The sequence below is a fragment of the Loxodonta africana genome, chromosome 12 (assembly GCF_030014295.1).
Source record: "Loxodonta africana isolate mLoxAfr1 chromosome 12, mLoxAfr1.hap2, whole genome shotgun sequence".
NCBI classification, from domain to species: Eukaryota; Metazoa; Chordata; class Mammalia; order Proboscidea; family Elephantidae; genus Loxodonta; species Loxodonta africana.
The window spans coordinates 20,986,851-21,003,598 of NC_087353.1; positions in this window are offsets into that span (position 1 = coordinate 20,986,851).

The window sequence follows — 16,748 nt, forward strand, 5'->3', positions numbered from 1 at the left end:
AATCTATTCTATTCCATGTGATTTCATGCGATTCCACGAAATTTGATACAATTCGACTCTATTCTCTTTTATTCTATTCTATTCTCCCCATCCTAACCTACTGTACGCTAATCTATCCTTTTCTATTCTGCTCTGTTCTGTTCTATTCTAGTCTTCTATTCTCTCTATTCCAACCTACCCTACCCTAATCGATTCTATTCTATTCTGTTCTGTTCTACTCGATTCTACTCTGCACGACCCTACACTACCGTAATCTATACTATTCTATTCTGTTCTGTTTTATTGTATTCTATTCTACTCTTTCCTGTCCTAGTCTATTCTATCCTACACTACCCTGCTCTAATAGACTCTATTCAATGCGATTCGATATGATTTGACGATATTCGATGCAACTCGAGGCAATTCAACACAATTCAACTCTCTTCTCTTCTCTTCTTCTACTGTCTCTATTCCACCCTTCGCTCCCCTACCCTACGCTATCCCACATTACCCTACTCTTGTCTACTCATCTAGGCTACTAGCCTAGGGTAATAGTCTAGACTACTAGTCTAGTTTGCTCTAGTCTACTATAGTCCACCCTACTCAAACTTACTCTACCTTATTCCGTTCGAATCTATTCCATTGGTTCCGATTCAAAGCCATTCAATGTGATTGGACGGCATTTCATGGGAATCGACGGGATTCGACAGGTATCGAAGCGATTCAACACGATTTGACACGATTAGAGGCAATCCGACAGGATTCAACGTCATTCGACAAGATTCGACGGGATTCCATGCCATTCGACTTGATTCGACCCAATTCGACGGCACTCGACTTTCTTTGAAGGGATTCAGTGCAACATGACACAGATTGACACGATTCAACAAATTGAATGAGATGCGATGGGATGTGACAGGAATCGACCCGACCAGACGCCAATCGAAGCCATTTGATGCGATTCAATGGAATTCAACGGGTTTGGAACCGACTTGAAGCGATTCGATGCCATTGATGCAATTTGACAGGAATCGAAGCATTTCGACGTGTTGTGATGGAACTCAATACGATTTGACACGATTCAACAGGATTCGACAAGAATCGACAGGGCTCAACGGGGTTTGAAGAGATTCGTCGTGATCTGACGGAATTCAATGCGATTCAAAGGGGTGTGACGGGATTCGACGCGATTGGATGGAATTCGATGGGATTCGATGCGATTTGTTGGAATTTGTTGGGATTCGATGGCATTCGACGAGATTCGTTCGAGCTGATTCGATCCGGTTGGAATCGGATGGAACCGGTTGGATTCGCTTGGAATAGGAGGGATCAGGTTGGATCTGGTTGGATCCAGATGGAACCGATAGCAACCGGTTGGAACTGGATGGAACGGGATGGATCCAGTTGGAACCGGATGGACCCAATTGGAACCTGTTGGATCTGGATGGAAGTGTTTGGAGACAGATGGATAGGGTTGGAGCTGGATGGATCCGGTTGGAAGCGTATGGATCCGGATGGAACCGGTGGGAAGCAGATAGTTCCGGAATGAACCGGTTGGAACCAGATGGATCCAGTTGGAACCGATTGGATCCAGATGGAACCAGTTGAAACTTGATTGATCTGGCTGGACCCAGATGGGACCGGTTTGAACTGGATAGTTCCAGGAGGAACCGGTTGGAACCGGATGGATCCATTTGGAACCGGCTGGAACGGGTTGGATCCAGCTGGAACCAGTTGAAACCTGATTGATATGGCTGGATCTCGATGGATCCGGTTGGAAGCGGATGGATCTGGATGGAACCGGTTGGAACCGGATAGTCCCGGAAGGAACAGATTGGAGCCGGATGGATCCAGTTGGAACCGACTGGAACCGGTTGGATCCAGCTGGAACCAGTTGAAACCTGATTGCTCTGGCTGGATCTGGATGGATCCGGTTGGAAGCTGATTGATGCGGATGGAACAGGTTGGAACCAGATCGATCCAGATGGGACTGGTTGGAACCGGATAGTTCCGTAAGGATACGGATGGATTCAGTTCGAACAGGTTGGAACCGGTTGGATTCTGCTAGAACCAGTTGAAACCTGATGGATCCGGCTGGGTCCACAGGGAACCAGTTGGAACCGGACGGATCCGGTTCCAATCCGTTGGATCCGGTTGGAACCAGATGGGAAAGACTGGAACCGGATGGATCCGGTTGGAAGTGGTTGGGACTGGTTGGATCCAGGTGTATCTGTTTAGAACTGGTTGAATCCATTCGGATCTGACTGGATCCTTTTATGTCTGGCTGGATCCGGTTGTACTCGGCTGGATCTGCTTCTATCCACCTGCATTCGATTGGATCCACTTGGATCCATTAGGCCCGGTTGGATCTGGCTTGATCCGGTTGGGTCTAGTTCGACCTGGTTTGATCTGGTTATGCCCGGCTGGATCTGGTCATATCCAGCTTGGTCTGACTGGGTCCCGTTTGATCCTTGCCTTGCTTTGCTCCATTCAGGTCCTTTCGGCTCCATTCGGCTCGAATCGTGTGGATTCAGCTTGATTAGGCTCGATTCGGCTGGATTCGGCTCCATTCAGCTTGATTCGGCTCAGTTAGGCTCGATTCGACTCACGTTGGCTCTATTTGGCCTTATTCAGCCCTATTCCGCTCTATTTGGCTCTATTCGACTCTTTTCTACTCTGTTCGTATCTATTCCACTCCATTTGACTCCATTCCAAACAATTCCACTCTATTCTACACTATCCTACTCTATTCCTTTCTACCCTACCCTAACAAATTCTAATCGGTTCGATTCTATTTGACGCGATTTGTCTTAGTTCCTATGCATTTGGATTGATTCGGCTCGATTCGGCTCTATCGGACTCTATTCTACTCTACACTACTCTATTCTACCCTGCTCTACTCTCCTTACCCTATTCTGTTTTATTCTGTTCCGTTGTATTCTCTTCTCTTCTACCCTAATCGACCCTACTCTATTCAATTCGATTTGTCGCATTGCAACACTCTTCGACGTGATTCGATGTGACTAGGCTCGAATCGGCTCCAACGGGGTCCATTCGGTTCAAATCGGTTTGATTTGGCTCAGTTCAGCTCCATTTGGCTCGATTTGGCTCTAATCAGCTCTATTCGACTCAACTTCTGTATTCGATGCCATTCGACTCCATTCAAAAACATTCAGCTCCACTCCAGCATTCTACTCCATTCTAATCTCTTCTACTCTATCCTATTGGAATCTGCTGTACCCTATCCTACTCTACTATAATCCATTCTAATAGATTTGATTCGATGCAACACGATTCAACACGAATTGCAGGGACTCGACGTCATTCAAAGTGATTCGACACCATACGATGAGATTGGGCACGATTTGTCTCCATTTGGTTCTATTCGTCTCTACTCGACTCGACTCTATTCTTTCTCTTTTGTTCTGTCCTCTTCTATTCTAGTCTACTCTACCCTACCTTAACCTACCCTACTCTAATCTATACAATTCGATTTGAGAGATTTTGACGCGATTCGGCACCATTCGGTTCAAATCAGCTCAATTGGGTCAGTTCAGCTCGATTCGGCTCGATTTGCTGGAATTTGGCTCGATTCGGCCCTATTCTGCCCTATTTGGCTCTAGTCAACTCTTTCCTACTCTATTCATCATTATTCGACTCCATTCGATTCCATTCTACTCCATTCTGGTCTACTCTATTCTACCCTACCCTACCCTGCTCTAGTTCACTCGAATTGATTCTATTCGACGCCATTCAAAGCAATTTGTCTCGTTTCATCTCCATTTGGCTCTATTCGCCTCTATTCAACTCTATTCTGCTTTACTCTATTCTACTCGACTCTCTTCTATTGTATTCTTTCTGTTCAGTTCTATTTTACTCTATTCTATTTTTCTACCCTACTCTATTCCATTGGATTCGACTTGACACATTTCGACACGATTCGACGCGATTCAGCTCAAATACAATTCGATTTGATTCGATGCAATTCGACACGATTTGACGGGATGCGACACGATTCTCCGTGATACAATGCCATTAGGCGCAATTCGGCTCGATTTGTCTCCATTCATCTCGTTTCATCTTGATTCAGCTCAGTTCGGCTCCATTCGGCTCTAATCAGCTCTATTTGGCTCTTTTCGACTCTATTCAACTCCACTCTTCCCTATTCTACTCTCTGCTATGCTTTCTTTTGTGTTCTGTTCTATGCCATTCTATTCTCCCCTCCCCTCCCCTACTCTGTCCAACTCTAATCTATTCGACTCTTTTCAATTGTATTCTCTTCTCTTCTATTCCTCTACTCTCTATTCCACCCTATGCTACCCTACCCTACCCTAATCTATTCTATTGCATTCTATTTGACTCTACAGTACCCTACTCAATTCTACCCTGCCCTACCCTGTTCTGTTCCTTTCAGTTGTGTTCTATGCCGTTCTGGTCTATTCTGTTCCTTTCCAGTCTATCCTTCCCTACCCTACTCTAATCTATTCTATTCCATGTGATTTCATGCGATTCCACGAAATTTGATACAATTCGACTCTATTCTCTTTTATTCTATTCTATTCTCCCAATCCTAACCTACTGTACGCTAATCTATCCTTTTCTATTCTGCTCTGTTCTGTTCTATTCTAGTCTTCTATTCTCTCTATTCCAACCTACCCTACCCTAATCGATTCTATTCTATTCTGTTCTGTTCTACTCGATTCTACTCTGCACGACCCTACGCTACCGTAATCTATACTATTCTATTCTGTTCTGTTGTATTGTATTCTATTCTACTCTTTCCTGTCCTAGTCTATTCTATCCTACACTACCCTGCTCTAATAGACTCTATTCAATGCGATTCGATATGATTTGATGATATTCGATGCAACTCGAGGCAATTCAACACAATTCAACTCTCTTCTCTTCTTCTACTGTCTCTAATCCACCCTTCGCTCCCCTACCCTACGCTATCCCACATTACCCTACTCTTGTCTACTCATCTAGGCTACTAGCCTAGGGTAATAGTCTAGACTACTAGTCTAGTTTGCTCTAGTCTACTATAGTCCACCCTAGTCTACCCTACTCAAACTTACTCTACCTTATTCCGTTCAAATCTATTCCATTGGTTCCGATTCAAAGCCATTCAATGTGATTGGACGGCATTTCATGGGAATCGACGGGATTCGACAGGTATCGAAGCGATTCAACACGATTTGACACGATTAGAGGCAATCCGACAGGATTCAACGTCATTCGACAAGATTCGACGGGATTCCATGCCATTCGACTTGATTCGACCCAATTCGACGGCACTCGACTTTCTTTGAAGGGATTCAGTGCAACATGACACAGATTGACCCGATTCAACAAATTGAATGAGATGCGATGGGATGTGACAGGAATCGACCCGACCAGACGCCAGTCGAAGCCATTTGATGCGATTCAATGGAATTCAACGGGTTTGGAACCGACTTGAAGCGATTCGATGCCATTGATGCAATTTGACAGGAATCGAAGCATTTCGACGTGTTGTGATGGAACTCAATACGATTTGACACGATTCAACAGGATTCGACAAGAATCGACAGGGCTCAACGGGGTTTGAAGAGATTCGTCGTGATCTGAAGGAATTCAATGCGATTCAAAGGGGTGTGACGGGATTCGACGCGATTGGATGGAATTCGATGGGATTCGATGCGATTTGTTGGAATTTGTTGGGATTCGATGGCATTCGACGAGATTCGTTCGAGCTGATTCGATCCGGTTGGAATCGGATGGAACCGGTTGGATTCGCTTGGAATAGGAGGGATCAGGTTGGATCTGGTTGGATCCAGATGGAACCGATAGCAACCGGTTGGAACCGGATGGACCCAATTGGAACCTGTTGGATCTGGATGGAAGTGTTTGGAGACAGATGGATAGGGTTGGAGCTGGATGGATCTGGTTGGAAGCATATGGATCCGGATGGAACCGGTGGGAAGCAGATAGTTCCGGAATGAACCGGTTGGAACCAGATGGATCCAGTTGGAACCGATTGGATCCAGCTGGAAGCAGTTGAAACCTGATTGATCTGGCTGGATCCGGATGGGACCGGTTTGAACTGGATAGTTCCAGGAAGAACCGGTTGGAACCGGATGGATCCATTTGGAACCGGCTGGAACGGGTTGGATCCAGCTGGAACCAGTTGAAACCTGATTGATATGGCTGGATCTCGATGGATCCGGTTGGAAGCGGATGGATCTGGATGGAACCGGTTGGAACCGGATAGTCCCGGAAGGAACAGATTGGAGCCGGATGGATCCAGTTGGAACCGGTTGGATCCAGCTGGAACCAGTTGAAACCTGATTGATATGGCTGGATCTCGATGGATCCGGTTGGAAGCGGATGGATCTGGATGGAACCGGTTGGAACCGGATAGTCCCGGAAGGAACAGATTGGAGCCGGATGGATTCAGTTGGAACCGACTGGAACCGGTTGGATCCAGCTGGAACCAGTTGAAACCTGATTGCTCTGGCTGGATCTGGATGGATCCGGTTGGAAGCTGATTGATCCGGATGGAACAGGTTGGAACCAGATCGATCCAGATGGGACTGGTTGGAACCGGATAGTTCCATACGGATACGGATGGATTCAGTTCGAACAGGTTGGAACCGGTTGGATTCTGCTAGAACCAGTTGAAACCTGATGGATCCGGCTGGGTCCACAGGGAACCAGTTGGAACCGGATGGATCCGGTTCCAATCCGTTGGATCCGGTTGGAACCAGATGGGAAAGACTGGAACCGGATGGATCCGGTTGGAAGTGGTTGGGACTGGTTGGATCCAGGTGTATCTGTTTAGAACTGGTTGAATCCATTCGGATCTGACTGGATCCTTTTATGTCTGGCTGGATCCGGTTGTACTCGGCTGGATCTGCTTCTATCCACCTGCATTCGATTGGATCCACTTGGATCCATTAGGCCCGGTTGGATCTGGCTTGATCCGGTTGGGTCTAGTTCGACCTGGTTTGATCTGGTTATGCCCGGCTGGATCTGGTCATATCCAGCTTGGTCTGACTGGGTCCCGTTTGATCCTTGCCTTGCTTTGCTCCATTCAGGTCCTTTCGGCTCCATTCGGCTCTAATCAGCTCTATTTGGCTCTTTTCGACTCTATTCAACTCCACTCTTCCCTATTCTACTCTCTGCTATGCTTTCTTTTGTGTTCTGTTCTATGCCATTCTATTCTCCCCTCCCCTCCCCTACTCTGTCCAACTCTAATCTATTCGACTCTTTTCAATTGTATTCTCTTCTCTTCTATTCCTCTACTCTCTATTCCACCCTATGCTACCCTACCCTACCCTAATCTATTCTATTGCATTCTATTTGACTCTACAGTACCCTACTCAATTCTACCCTGCCCTACCCTGTTCTGTTCCTTTCAGTTGTGTTCTATGCCGTTCTGGTCTATTCTGTTCCTTTCCAGTCTATCCTTCCCTACCCTACTCTAATCTATTCTATTCCATGTGATTTCATGCGATTCCACGAAATTTGATACAATTCGACTCTATTCTCTTTTATTCTATTCTATTCTCCCAATCCTAACCTACTGTACGCTAATCTATCCTTTTCTATTCTGCTCTGTTCTGTTCTATTCTAGTCTTCTATTCTCTCTATTCCAACCTACCCTACCCTAATCGATTCTATTCTATTCTGTTCTGTTCTACTCGATTCTACTCTGCACGACCCTACGCTACCGTAATCTATACTATTCTATTCTGTTCTGTTGTATTGTATTCTATTCTACTCTTTCCTGTCCTAGTCTATTCTATCCTACACTACCCTGCTCTAATAGACTCTATTCAATGCGATTCGATATGATTTGATGATATTCGATGCAACTCGAGGCAATTCAACACAATTCAACTCTCTTCTCTTCTTCTACTGTCTCTAATCCACCCTTCGCTCCCCTACCCTACGCTATCCCACATTACCCTACTCTTGTCTACTCATCTAGGCTACTAGCCTAGGGTAATAGTCTAGACTACTAGTCTAGTTTGCTCTAGTCTACTATAGTCCACCCTAGTCTACCCTACTCAAACTTACTCTACCTTATTCCGTTCAAATCTATTCCATTGGTTCCGATTCAAAGCCATTCAATGTGATTGGACGGCATTTCATGGGAATCGACGGGATTCGACAGGTATCGAAGCGATTCAACACGATTTGACACGATTAGAGGCAATCCGACAGGATTCAACGTCATTCGACAAGATTCGACGGGATTCCATGCCATTCGACTTGATTCGACCCAATTCGACGGCACTCGACTTTCTTTGAAGGGATTCAGTGCAACATGACACAGATTGACCCGATTCAACAAATTGAATGAGATGCGATGGGATGTGACAGGAATCGACCCGACCAGACGCCAGTCGAAGCCATTTGATGCGATTCAATGGAATTCAACGGGTTTGGAACCGACTTGAAGCGATTCGATGCCATTGATGCAATTTGACAGGAATCGAAGCATTTCGACGTGTTGTGATGGAACTCAATACGATTTGACACGATTCAACAGGATTCGACAAGAATCGACAGGGCTCAACGGGGTTTGAAGAGATTCGTCGTGATCTGAAGGAATTCAATGCGATTCAAAGGGGTGTGACGGGATTCGACGCGATTGGATGGAATTCGATGGGATTCGATGCGATTTGTTGGAATTTGTTGGGATTCGATGGCATTCGACGAGATTCGTTCGAGCTGATTCGATCCGGTTGGAATCGGATGGAACCGGTTGGATTCGCTTGGAATAGGAGGGATCAGGTTGGATCTGGTTGGATCCAGATGGAACCGATAGCAACCGGTTGGAACCGGATGGACCCAATTGGAACCTGTTGGATCTGGATGGAAGTGTTTGGAGACAGATGGATAGGGTTGGAGCTGGATGGATCTGGTTGGAAGCATATGGATCCGGATGGAACCGGTGGGAAGCAGATAGTTCCGGAATGAACCGGTTGGAACCAGATGGATCCAGTTGGAACCGATTGGATCCAGCTGGAAGCAGTTGAAACCTGATTGATCTGGCTGGATCCGGATGGGACCGGTTTGAACTGGATAGTTCCAGGAAGAACCGGTTGGAACCGGATGGATCCATTTGGAACCGGCTGGAACGGGTTGGATCCAGCTGGAACCAGTTGAAACCTGATTGATATGGCTGGATCTCGATGGATCCGGTTGGAAGCGGATGGATCTGGATGGAACCGGTTGGAACCGGATAGTCCCGGAAGGAACAGACTGGAGCCGGATGGATCCAGTTGGAACCGGTTGGATCCAGCTGGAACCAGTTGAAACCTGATTGATATGGCTGGATCTCGATGGATCCGGTTGGAAGCGGATGGATCTGGATGGAACCGGTTGGAACCGGATAGTCCCGGAAGGAACAGATTGGAGCCGGATGGATTCAGTTGGAACCGACTGGAACCGGTTGGATCCAGCTGGAACCAGTTGAAACCTGATTGCTCTGGCTGGATCTGGATGGATCCGGTTGGAAGCTGATTGATCCGGATGGAACAGGTTGGAACCAGATCGATCCAGATGGGACTGGTTGGAACCGGATAGTTCCATACGGATACGGATGGATTCAGTTCGAACAGGTTGGAACCGGTTGGATTCTGCTAGAACCAGTTGAAACCTGATGGATCCGGCTGGGTCCACAGGGAACCAGTTGGAACCGGATGGATCCGGTTCCAATCCGTTGGATCCGGTTGGAACCAGATGGGAAAGACTGGAACCGGATGGATCCGGTTGGAAGTGGTTGGGACTGGTTGGATCCAGGTGTATCTGTTTAGAACTGGTTGAATCCATTCGGATCTGACTGGATCCTTTTATGTCTGGCTGGATCCGGTTGTACTCGGCTGGATCTGCTTCTATCCACCTGCATTCGATTGGATCCACTTGGATCCATTAGGCCCGGTTGGATCTGGCTTGATCCGGTTGGGTCTAGTTCGACCTGGTTTGATCTGGTTATGCCCGGCTGGATCTGGTCATATCCAGCTTGGTCTGACTGGGTCCCGTTTGATCCTTGCCTTGCTTTGCTCCATTCAGGTCCTTTCGGCTCCATTCGGCTCGAATCGTGTGGATTCAGCTTGATTAGGCTCGATTCGGCTGGATTCGGCTCCATTCAGCTTGATTCGGCTCAGTTAGGCTCGATTCGACTCACGTTGGCTCTATTTGGCCTTATTCAGCCCTATTCCGCTCTATTTGGCTCTATTCGACTCTTTTCTACTCTGTTCGTATCTATTCCACTCCATTTGACTCCATTCCAAACAATTCCACTCTATTCTACACTATCCTACTCTATTCCTTTCTACCCTACCCTAACAAACTCTAATCGGTTCGATTCTATTTGACGCGGTTTGTCTTATTTCCTATGCATTTGGATTGATTCGGCTCGATTCGGCTCTATCGGACTCTATTCTACTCTACACTACTCTATTCTACCCTGCTCTACTCTCCTTACCCTATTCTGTTTTATTCTGTTCCGTTGTATTCTCTTCTCTTCTACCCTAATCGACCCTACTCTATTCAATTCGATTTGTCGCATTGCAACACTCTTCGACGCGATTCGATGTGACTAGGCTCGAATCGGCTCCAACGGGGTCCATTCGGTTCAAATCGGTTTGATTTGGCTCAGTTCAGCTCCATTTGGCTCGATTTGGCTCTAATCAGCTCTATTCGACTCAACTTCTGTATTCGATGCCATTCGACTCCATTCAAAAACATTCAGCTCCACTCCAGCATTCTACTCCATTCTAATCTCTTCTACTCTATCCTATTGGAATCTGCTGTACCCTATCCTACTCTACTATAATCCATTCTAATAGATTTGATTCGATGCAACACGATTCAACACGAATTGCAGGCACTCGATGCCATTCAAAGTGATTCGACACCATATGATGAGATTGGGCACGATTTGTCTCCATTTGGTTCTATTCGTCTCTACTCGACTCGACTCTATTCTTTCTCTTTTGTTCTGTCCTCTTCTATTCTAGTCTACTCTACCCTACCTTAACCTACCCTACTCTAATCTATACAATTTGATTTGAGAGATTTTGACGCGATTCGGCACCATTCGGTTCAAATCAGCTCAATTGGGTCAGTTCAGCTCGATTCGGCTCGATTTGCTGGAATTTGGCTCGATTCGGCCCTATTCTGCCCTATTTGGCTCTAGTCAACTCTTTCCTACTCTATTCATCATTATTCGACTCCATTCGATTCCATTCTACTCCATTCTGGTCTACTCTATTCTACCCTACCCTACCCTGCTCTAGTTCACTCGAATTGATTCTATTCGACGCCATTCAAAGCAATTTGTCTCGTTTCATCTCCATTTGGCTCTATTCGCCTCTATTCAACTCTATTCTGCTTTACTCTATTCTACTCGACTCTCTTCTATTGTATTCTTTCTGTTCAGTTCTATTTTACTCTATTCTATTTTTCTACCCTACTCTATTCCATTGGATTCGACTTGACACATTTCGACACGATTCGACGCGATTCAGCTCAAATACAATTCGATTTGATTCGATGCAATTCGACACAATTTGACGGGATGCGACACGATTCTCCGTGATACAATGCCATTAGGCGCAATTCGGCTCGATTTGTCTCCATTCATCTCGTTTCATCTTGATTCAGCTCAGTTCGGCTCCATTCGGCTCTAATCAGCTCTATTTGGCTCTTTTCGACTCTATTCAACTCCACTCTTCCCTATTCTACTCTCTGCTATGCTTTCTTTTGTGTTCTGTTCTATGCCATTCTATTCTCCCCTCCCCTCCCCTACTCTGTCCAACTCTAATCTATTCGACTCTTTTCAATTGTATTCTCTTCTCTTCTATTCCTCTACTCTCTATTCCACCCTATGCTACCCTACCCTACCCTAATCTATTCTATTGCATTCTATTTGACTCTACAGTACCCTACTCAATTCTACCCTGCCCTACCCTGTTCTGTTCCTTTCAGTTGTGTTCTATGCCGTTCTGGTCTATTCTGTTCCTTTCCAGTCTATCCTTCCCTACCCTACTCTAATCTATTCTCTTCCATGTGATTTCATGCGATTCCACGAAATTTGATACAATTCGACTCTATTCTCTTTTATTCTATTCTATTCTCCCCATCCTAACCTACTGTACGCTAATCTATCCTTTTCTATTCTGCTCTGTTCTGTTCTATTCTAGTCTTCTATTCTCTCTATTCCAACCTACCCTACCCTAATCGATTCTATTCTATTCTGTTCTGTTCTACTCGATTCTACTCTGCACGACCCTACACTACCGTAATCTATACTATTCTATTCTGTTCTGTTTTATTGTATTCTATTCTACTCTCCTGTCCTAGTCTATTCTATCCTACACTACCCTGCTCTAATAGACTCTATTCAATGCGATTCGATATGATTTGACGATATTCGATGCAACTCGAGGCAATTCAACACAATTCAACTCTCTTCTCTTCTCTTCTTCTACTGTCTCTATTCCACCCTTCGCTCCTCTACCCTACGCTATCCCACATTACCCTACTCTTGTCTACTCATCTAGGCTACTAGCCTAGGGTAATAGTCTAGACTACTAGTCTAGTTTGCTCTAGTCTACTATAGTCCACCCTACTCAAACTTACTCTACCTTATTCCATTCAAATCTATTCCATTGGTTCCGATTCAAAGCCATTCAATGTGATTGGACGGCATTTCATGGGAATCGACGGGATTCGACAGGTATCGAAGCGATTCAACACGATTTGACACGATTAGAGGCAATCCGACAGGATTCAACGTCATTCGACAAGATTCGACGGGATTCCATGCCATTCGACTTGATTCGACCCAATTCGACGGCACTCGACTTTCTTTGAAGGGATTCAGTGCAACATGACACAGATTGACACGATTCAACAAATTGAATGAGATGCGATGGGATGTGACAGGAATCGACCCGACCAGACGCCAATCGAAGCCATTTGATGCGATTCAATGGAATTCAACGGGTTTGGAACCGACTTGAAGCGATTCGATGCCATTGATGCAATTTGACAGGAATCGAAGCATTTCGACGTGTTGTGATGGAACTCAATACGATTTGACACGATTCAACAGGATTCGACAAGAATCGACAGGGCTCAACGGGGTTTGAAGAGATTCGTCGTGATCTGACGGAATTCAATGCGATTCAAAGGGGTGTGACGGGATTCGACGCGATTGGATGGAATTCGATGGGATTCGATGCGATTTGTTGGAATTTGTTGGGATTCGATGGCATTCAACGAGATTCGTTCGAGCTGATTCGATCCGGTTGGAATCGGATGGAACCGGTTGGATTCGCTTGGAATAGGAGGGATCAGGTTGGATCTGGTTGGATCCAGATGGAACCGATAGCAACCGGTTGGAACTGGATGGAACGGGATGGATCCAGTTGGAACCGGATGGACCCAATTGGAACCTGTTGGATCTGGATGGAAGTGTTTGGAGACAGATGGATAGGGTTGGAGCTGGATGGATCCAGTTGGAAGCGTATGGATCCGGATGGAACCGGTGGGAAGCAGATAGCTCCGGAATGAACCGGTTGGAACCAGATGGATCCAGTTGGAACCGATTGGATCCAGCTGGAACCAGTTGAAACTTGATTGATCTGGCTGGATCCGGATGGGACCGGTTTGAACTGGATAGTTCCAGGAGGAACCGGTTGGAACCGGATGGATCCATTTGGAACCGGCTGGAACGGGTTGGATCCAGCTGGAAGCAGTTGAAACCTGATTGATATGGCTGGATCTCGATGGATCCGGTTGGAAGCGGATGGATCTGGATGGAACCGGTTGGAACCGGATAGTCCCGGAAGGAACAGATTGGAGCCGGATGGATCCAGTTGGAACCGACTGGAACCGGTTGGATCCAGCTGGAACCAGTTGAAACCTGATTGCTCTGGCTGGATCTGGATGGATCCGGTTGGAAGCTGATTGATGCGGATGGAACAGGTTGGAACCAGATCGATCCAGATGGGACTGGTTGGAACCGGATAGTTCCGTAAGGATACGGATGGATTCAGTTCGAACAGGTTGGAACCGGTTGGATTCTGCTAGAACCAGTTGAAACCTGATGGATCCGGCTGGGTCCACAGGGAACCAGTTGGAACCGGACGGATCCGGTTCCAATCCGTTGGATCCGGTTGGAACCAGATGGGAAAGACTGGAACCGGATGGATCCGGTTGGAAGTGGTTGGGACTGGTTGGATCCAGGTGTATCTGTTTAGAACTGGTTGAATCCATTCGGATCTGACTGGATCCTTTTATGTCTGGCTGGATCCGGTTGTACTCGGCTGGATCTGCTTCTATCCACCTGCATTCGATTGGATCCACTTGGATCCATTAGGCCCGGTTGGATCTGGCTTGATCCGGTTGGGTCTAGTTCGACCTGGTTTGATCTGGTTATGCCCGGCTGGATCTGGTCATATCCAGCTTGGTCTGACTGGGTCCCGTTTGATCCTTGCCTTGCTTTGCTCCATTCAGGTCCTTTCGGCTCCATTCGGCTCGAATCGTGTGGATTCAGCTTGATTAGGCTCGATTCGGCTGGATTCGGCTCCATTCAGCTTGATTCGGCTCAGTTAGGCTCGATTCGACTCACGTTGGCTCTATCTGGCCTTATTCAGCCCTATTCCGCTCTATTTGGCTCTATTCGACTCTTTTCTACTCTGTTCGTATCTATTCCACTCCATTTGACTCCATTCCAAACAATTCCACTCTATTCTACACTATCCTACTCTATTCCTTTCTACCCTACCCTAACAAACTCTAATCGGTTCGATTCTATTTGACGCGATTTGTCTTATTTCCTATGCATTTGGATTGATTCGGCTCGATTCGGCTCTATCGGACTCTATTCTACTCTACACTACTCTATTCTACCCTGCTCTACTCTCCTTACCCTATTCTGTTTTATTCTGTTCCGTTGTATTCTCTTCTCTTCTACCCTAATCGACCCTACTCTATTCAATTCGATTTGTCGCATTGCAACGCTCTTCGACGCGATTCGATGTGACTAGGCTCGAATCGGCTCCAACGGGGTCCATTCGGTTCAAATCGGTTTGATTTGGCTCAGTTCAGCTCCATTTGGCTCGATTTGGCTCTAATCAGCTCTATTCGACTCAACTTCCGTATTCGATGCCATTCGACTCCATTCAAAAACATTCAGCTCCACTCCAGCATTCTACTCCATTCTAATCTCTTCTACTCTATCCTATTGGAATCTGCTGTACCCTATCCTACTCTACTATAATCCATTCTAATAGATTTGATTCGATGCAACACGATTCAACACGAATTGCAGGGACTCGACGCCATTCAAAGTGATTCGACACCATACGATGAGATTGGGCACGATTTGTCTCCATTTGGTTCTATTCGTCTCGACTCGACTCGACTCTATTCTTTCTCTTTTGTTCTGTCCTCTTCAATTCTAGTCTACTCTACCGTACCTTAACCTACCCTACTCTAATCTATACAATTTGATTTGAGAGATTTTGACTCGATTCGGTACCATTCGGTTCAAATCAGCTCAATTGGGTCAGTTCAGCTCGATTCGGCTCTATTTGCTGGAATTTGGCTCGATTCGGCTCTATTCTGCCCTATTTGGCTCTAGTCAACTCTTTCCTACTCTATTCATCATTATTCGACTCCATTCGATTCCATTCTACTCCATTCTGGTCTACTCTATTCTACCCTACCCTACCCTGCTCTAGTTCACTCGAATTGATTCTATTCGACGCCATTCAAAGCAATTTGTCTCGTTTCATCTCCATTTGGCTCTATTCGCCTCTATTCAACTCTATTCTGCTTTACTCTATTCTACTCGACTCTCTTCTATTGTATTCTTTCTGTTCAGTTCTATTTTACTCTATTCTATTTTTCTACCCTACTCTATTCCATTGGATTCGACTTGACACATTTCGACACGATTCGACGCGATTCAGCTCAAATACAATTCGATTTGATTCGATGCAATTCGACACGATTTGACGGGATGCGACACGATTCTCCGTGATACAATGCCATTAGGCGCAATTCGGCTCGATTTGTCTCCATTCATCTCGTTTCATCTTGATTCAGCTCAGTTCGGCTCCATTCGGCTCTAATCAGCTCTATTTGGCTCTTTTCGACTCTATTCAACTCCACTCTTCCCTATTCTACTCTCTGCTATGCTTTCTTTTGTGTTCTGTTCTATGCCATTCTATTCTCCCCTCCCCTCCCCTACTCTGTCCAACTCTAATCTATTCGACTCTTTTCAATTGTATTCTCTTCTCTTCTATTCCTCTACTCTCTATTCCACCCTATGCTACCCTACCCTACCCTAATCTATTCTATTGCATTCTATTTGACTCTACAGTACCCTACTCAATTCTACCCTGCCCTACCCTGTTCTGTTCCTTTCAGTTGTGTTCTATGCCGTTCTGGTCTATTCTGTTCCTTTCCAGTCTATCCTTCCCTACCCTACTCTAATCTATTCTATTCCATGTGATTTCATGCGATTCCACGAAATTTGATACAATTCGACTCTATTCTCTTTTATTCTATTCTATTCTCCCCATCCTAACCTACTGTACGCTAATCTATCCTTTTCTATTCTGCTCTGTTCTGTTCTATTCTAGTCTTCTATTCTCTCTATTCCAACCTACCCTACCCTAATCGATTCTATTCTATTCTGTTCTGTTCTACTCGATTCTACTCTGCACGACCCTACGCTACCGTAATCTATACTATTCTAT